Source organism: Eptesicus fuscus, chromosome 19 (genome assembly GCF_027574615.1).
Source record: "Eptesicus fuscus isolate TK198812 chromosome 19, DD_ASM_mEF_20220401, whole genome shotgun sequence".
NCBI lineage: Eukaryota > Metazoa > Chordata > Mammalia > Chiroptera > Vespertilionidae > Eptesicus > Eptesicus fuscus.
Genome location: NC_072491.1, coordinates 49,392,033 through 49,398,895, shown reverse-complemented (window position 1 = coordinate 49,398,895; position 6,863 = coordinate 49,392,033). Strand labels below are relative to the sequence as shown.

The window sequence follows — 6,863 nt, the reverse complement described above, 5'->3', positions numbered from 1 at the left end:
CACCATCCTTCAAAAGGGTCTGTTAAGATAATCTCTAATAAATATGTCGTATTGAAGGAAAGATGACAGTTTCTCTGAAACAAATTAGATCTATTAAACTATGAAACATTAGGGTTTTCTGAAGCAGAAAACATATTAGGAACAATAAAGAGAAAAATGTAGGAAGGGAAAATGAATCTAAATATATTTATAATTCAATACAAATGTCACCATAGTCTCTGTCAAAGACTTTAAGAAACAAACTCATGGAACTGTGTAATGCTATTTGATCATTGGTAGGGACAAGGTTGAAATGCAGGGATGAAGATAAAAATGAATGAATAATTGATTTCACTTCCTAAAGAAGAATAAGTTAACTGGTAAGGGTGGATGTGAGCAAGTCATTCAAGCTATAAAATAAAGGCTGTAATTTATCATATCACTTCAGCTATATATTAATATACATATGCATATATGCATATATATATATTCACACACACACACACACACACACACACACATATATGTATATACATATATGTATATATATGTATACTAGAGGCCCAGTGCACAAAAATTCATGCACTTGCAGTCCCAGGAGCCCTTGGGGGATGTCCACCTGCTGGCTTAGGCCCTCAGTCAGACATCCTTAGTGCTGCCGCAGAGGCAGGAGAGGCTCACGCCAACGCCACTGTGCTGACCAGCCGTGAGCTGGCTTCTGGCTGACCGGTGCTCCCCTTGTGGAAGCAAACTGACCACCAGGGGGCAGCTCCTGCATTGAACGTCTGCCCCCTGGTGGTCAGTGTGCATCATAGAGACTGATTAAATGGAGGGACACTTAGTATATTAGGCTTTTATTATATAGGATTTTTAAAAATAAAAACATGAAGGGACTTCTTCAACATTAGTGTTGAAATAGTGACAGCGCCTCACAGTGGCATCTATTAATGTTCCACTCAGTTCCATGTAGAGACAGAAACCATGGCAAAATCTTTATCACAACCAATAGCTAAGGCTGATAGACAACCTAAAATAAGCACTAGAGTGAAACTGTTCAGTTAACACTAAAATATAGGAAGCTAGACTAACAAGGCCTTACCCTGGCTTCAACCTAAGGACTAATTTGAAAATATGCAAGGAAGATAAAAATTTTTGAGCACTTAATAACATTCATCCTAATACATAAGGAAAACCTGAATACCTAAGAAAATATAACCATAACAAAACAGCAGATAAATAGCAAGATATTGCCCTGTACTTGATAGAAAAAAAAAAGCTAATATGTCAATCAAGTGAATATGATTATTAAATATAATTTGATCTATGATTATTGTAATTATTTTATTACAACTTTAATTATAAAATGCAATAAAATATTTACCAACCAATATATCATTTCATAATAAAGACATTTTCCCTTGAATTCCTTAGAGAGAAGAGTATATAGGTCCTCAAGTTTCACCAGACTATAATTATAGATAATAAATTTTTAAACAAATAATCAAAGACATTTACCTAAAATGAGTACTAAATAAACTATCATTTCAGGACGTAAAAGCAGCCTTCCCAGCTTAGATTATAAATGGCTGTATGCCATGTCTAACCAAAGAGTTTGCGAAGTCTTAAAGACATTTTCTGTGCTCAGAGCATTTGAAACAGTAAACTAGAAAATCTCTAGACCAGACAGATGCTGTTACTTTGATGTGGATACATGACACTGACTCCGTCCAGCAACATCATCAGTCCCCCTATGACTTGTGGGAATGTAAGCCTGAAAATTAAAAGCAAGCCAAGGAAAGACGAGGAAGTGAGGGAGATCCCAAACTGAGATGTTTGCCCAAATTGGCTGCATTACAATTGAGCCACAAAAAGAAGTCTTGAGACTGAAATAAAATTAAATTATAACTTAAAGTAAGTAATAAATCTTGCCCCAAGGAAGAAATTCATACTTAAAGTATAGACAGTAGAAAATGACCAACAGAAATAAATAAACATATAGGATGCCATGTTTAAAAGACATAATTAAAGACAAATAGGAAAACTTCAATGTTTTTTCTATTTGACAAATAATAATAAACAGGTACTGAATAGAACAATTTAGATAATACTATTAGATGGTAATTCTAAGAAATACAGAACATTAATGAAATTGAAACCTGCCTAATATATAGTTATAAATTTTTAAAACTATTAATTCAAATTCTTACAGATCTAATTAAGAAAAGAGGTAAAATAAAAGTAAATGACTTGAGATGAGAATGAAGAATTCAACAAATCAAAGAAATAAAGGCAACTTAAAGGGAGAGAAAATGCATAAGTCTAGCTAAAATGGCAGCTTGGATTATTGCTCACCACTCCTCACTTCCTCCTCATGATAAAATCACACATCCAGTCCATTTGCCATATTGGTCAGCAGTGCTTACCGCTCTGGGATTTGGGGTATATTTCTCCACCCCAGTGATATTGAGCTTAGGCAAATCGCTAGCTTTGGTCAATAGAGTGTCGTTACTTGAAATATTATAAACAGAGGCAATATATATTATTTTTGAAAAAATATATCTTATTTTTTTAATCCTCATCCAAGGATATTTTTTTTCATTGATTTTAGAGAAATGGGAGAGACGGAAAGACAGAGAGGAACATAGATGTGAGAGAAACACATGGATTAGTTACCTCCTGCATGCACCCTGACCAGGGCCCGGGCCAGAGAGGAGCCGGCAACCGAGATTCGAACCTGGGACCCTTAGGTCCACAGGCCGATGCCCTATCCCCTGAGCCAAACCGGCTAGGGTGCAATACATGTTCCTGCATGACGTGGCTAGGTCTCTTACACTTCTGCCTCTCACCTGAAGAATAGGCCTCAAGTTGTCACTGGTTAAAACAATGGCTTTCTGCGGGCACGCTCCTGGTGCTGGCAGCAGGCGCAACCTGGACATGCAGAACGATGCGGGCCAGTTCGCGGACCTGTACGTGCTGCGGGATGCTCCGCCAGCAACCGCATCATCGGCGCCTAGGACCACGCGTCCACCCAGATGAACGTGGCCGAGGTTGACAAGGTGACAGCAGGTTCAAGGCCAGTTTGAAACCTATGCTATCTGCGGGGCTATCCGCAGGATGGGTGAGTCAGGTGACTCCATTCTCTGACTGGCCAAGGCCGATGGCATCTTCTCAAAGAACTGACTGAAGAGCATCAGAGATTTAAATTTTTCATAAATAAATAGCGGAAACATAAGAAAACAAAACAAACAAACAAAACAAGAGAGGTCTTGTGAAGCAGGACCCAAGGCTGAGCCGAAGCCAAGCCTAGCTAATGCCCTAGTAGCCTAGCGGAGCGAAGGCCCACAGCCGACAAACACATGCTTTTTTCTTATTCCCACTAAGTGTGAAGCTAGTCTGTGCACAATGTTTTTAAAGATTTAAGATACCTAATAATTAAGAAAATGTGCATTGGATAACTTATTGTTCAAGGTTTTTAAAGTTGCAAATCGTGATTTATGGGGCAGAGCTCCTGGAAGACCTCGTGCTTAACCGGGAGAGCTAAGATCAGAGCAACATGTTCTCGCTCTTAGGAGTGGGCTTCCAATCTCAAGTTCTATTTGATCTTTAATTTGCCATTAACTTTTTTCCTAATAATAATAAAATTAAAATAATAATAAATATAATTATTATATATCTATCTATACTTACATATATGGATATATAAAGAAGAATGGATTTTAAATGAATCACCATAACACAGTCTCTACAAGGATAACCAATTATCTTTAACCTATCTTATATTTTCTGCTTGTTTTTTGTATTTAATAGAAAACTTATGATATAATGATATTTGTCCTTAAGTAGTTTTATATTATTTTACAAAAGAATAGAATTTGTCTTATAAACCATTAATTTTGAATGTTAGCTAACATCCGTTTTTATTAAAAGGTATGGTTGACCTCAAAATGGATTTTTGATAAACTGTTTATTCCAGAAAATCTTCAGTTTTAACAAAATTCACTCAAAAAGCAAAGGAATGATATATCTAGACATTTTAAGAGGCAAGACTTATAAAATTAATTGAACATCATCACCATAGTATTCACACATTTTCAGACTGCAGAAAGGATGTAACACTTTTGGTGCTAGCCATATTTGAGTGTTAATGTCTGACAACATGCCTCACTTTCCATATATACCTAAGTAAACCTGCAGATAATTTCAATTATGAAGATTCTTGAAAAGTAATCAGAAGATATGCAGACACTCTACTTTGTGAAGGAATATAGACTATCACCTGTAAATGTTTATTCTAAGGGTCTATACTAACAAAAGGGTGTTATGCTACTTAGACTGGGCATCTTCCAGATGTCCTTCTGGACAAAGCCATGGTGGCGGGGCCGAGGCAAAGGTGGTTAGGGGTGATCAGGCTGGCAGTTAGGGGGATCAGGCCAGCAGGGGAGAGCAGTTAGGGCAATCAGGCCAGCAGGAAAGAGCAGTTAGGAAGTTAGGGGGATCAGATCAGCAGGACAGAGCAGTTAGGGTGATCAGGCTATGAGGGGAGAGGAGTTAGGGAGATTAGGTTGGCAGGGGAGAGCAGTTAGGGGCATCAGGCTGGCAGGAAAGAATAGTTAGGCAGTTAGGGGGATCAGGCCAGCAGGACAGAGCAGTTAGGGTGACCAGGCTGGCGAGGGAGAACAGTTAGGCAGTTAGGAGGATCAGGCCAGCAGGGGAGAGCAGCTAAGGGGATAAGGCTGGCAGGGAAGCACAGTTAGGGGGATCTGGCTGGCAGGGGAGAACAGAGGAAATCAAGCTGGTGGGGGAGAGTAGTTAGGGGCAATCAGGCCAGCAGGGGAGTAGTTGAGGGCATCAGGCAGGCAGGCAGAGTGGTTAGGAGTGATTAGGCAGGTAGGCAGGTCAGTGGTTAGGAGCTAGTGGTCCTGGATTACGAGAGGGATGTCCAACTGCTAGTTTAGGCCTGATCCCACAGGGCAGTTGGACATCCTCCAAGGGGTCCTGGATTGGAGAGGGTGCAGGCCGAGCTGAGGGACCCCTCCCCCATGCACAAATTTCATGCACAAGGCCTCTAGTCTAATTATAAATCAATATGAGGGAATCCATTAGGATATAAGTGAAAAAATAAAATTAAGAAACTCCAAAGGCTTTTATTAGGATAATAGTGGCCCATTGCACGAAATTCATGCACGGGGTGGGAGGGTGTCCCTGAGCCCGGCCTGCACCCTCTCCAATCTGGGACCCCTCAGGGAATGTCTGACTGCTAGTTTAGTCCTGATCCCAGAGATCAGGCCTAAACCGGCAGTCAGACATCCCTCTCACAATCCTGGACCACTGGCTCCTAATCGCTCACCTGCCTGTCTGCCTAGTTGCCCCTAACTGCCCCCCACTGCCGGCCAGGTCACCCCCAACTGCCTGCTCCCTGCTGGCCTGATAGCTCCTAACTGCCCCCCCCCACTGGCCTTGTCACCCCTTACTGCCCCCCCTGCTGGCTTGGTCACCCCTCACGTCCCGCCCCGCCCCCCCACCGCCGGCCTGGTCGCTCCACACAGCCTGCTGTTCAATACCAATGGTGAAGAGAAAACAAGCCAATGGATTCTGTTATAGGCAGCTTCTGTGAGTTCACATCCCTTGAATGACTTTGGGAAACCATTTGGACTTTTCTTTAAAAGCTGAATCCCACTGTATTCCACAGCCCCTACTCAACTCCCAGGAACATCTCTAAGAGAAATGCAGTCTTCCCTTTCTTTAATGTTCTCTGACCTTAGGGAATGCTTTTCTCCACCTTGTCTATGAAAATACTTGTCTCTTCAGGTCTACGAATCCCTTTAAGCCATACCAAAAATGTAGGTCATGTGAAAAATCTGCTGCATTTAGTCCTGTTGTTACAAAGGGAATGCAGACATATAGCCAGAGTAAGAACAATAGAGTGATAAATAAGCAAACTAAAGACGAACTCACTGACAGAGAGCAGGCAGACAGAGCTGGCAGGGGTCTGGATGAGGCAGGTGGAGGGATTGGGCAAATAAGAAAAAAAGAGAACTCATGGGCATGGACAACAGTGTGGTGATTGCAGGGGGAGGGCGTGGTAGAGGTGGAAAGGGGCACAGAGGGAATAATTGTGATAGAAAAAACAAAATAAAATAAATTTAAAAATAAACATATTAAAATATTTTACAACTTTTAAAATCAGGAATAAGAATAGGGCAAGAGAAGTTATGTATCTAGCAAACAAAAAGGAATAAATGCAATAAATCCATTTCAGCCAATTTAAAAAATAAATAAATAAAAATTCTACCATGTTTTTTTTTTCTCCTAAATAAATAGAATGAGAAATAAAAAAAAGAAATTAATATCTAAATAATATTTCCTGGTTTGTGGTGATGACAAGATCAGGCCCTGCTCTGGAGTGCTTGCTCTTTGCCAGAACTGCTACAAACCATTGGCCATGATTAATTTAGTTATTCTCCACAATATCCTCATGAAGTTTGGGGGATTATTATCACTTTTCATACCTAAATTAGGAAACTGAGGAATAAAGGGTTACATGATTGGAGTAAAATCCTATAGCTTGGAAACTGCAGAGTCAGGGAAAACACCCAGATGATCTGACTTTATTTTTTGAAATATATATTTTTATTGCTTTCAGAGAGGAAGAGAGGAGAGAGAGATAGATACATCAATGATGAGAATCACTGATCGACTGCCTCCTACTGCTCCCTTCTGGGGATCAAGCCCGAAACCCGAGCATGTGCCCTGACCAGGAATGGAACGGTCACCTCTTGATTCATAGGTCAACACTCAACTACTGTGCCACACCTGCCCGGCTGATCTGACTTTAAAGGCCCAACTCTCAACCACTTCATAAGACTCTTCTCAAGCTCTACTAT

General features: G+C 40.5%; 1 pseudogene; it reads left to right on the top strand.

The window, feature by feature from the left end:
* Positions 1-2,913: 2,913 nt before the first annotated feature.
* On the top strand, positions 2,914-3,159 carry LOC103299951 (40S ribosomal protein S21-like; annotated as a pseudogene).
* Positions 3,160-6,863: the final 3,704 nt, after the last annotated feature.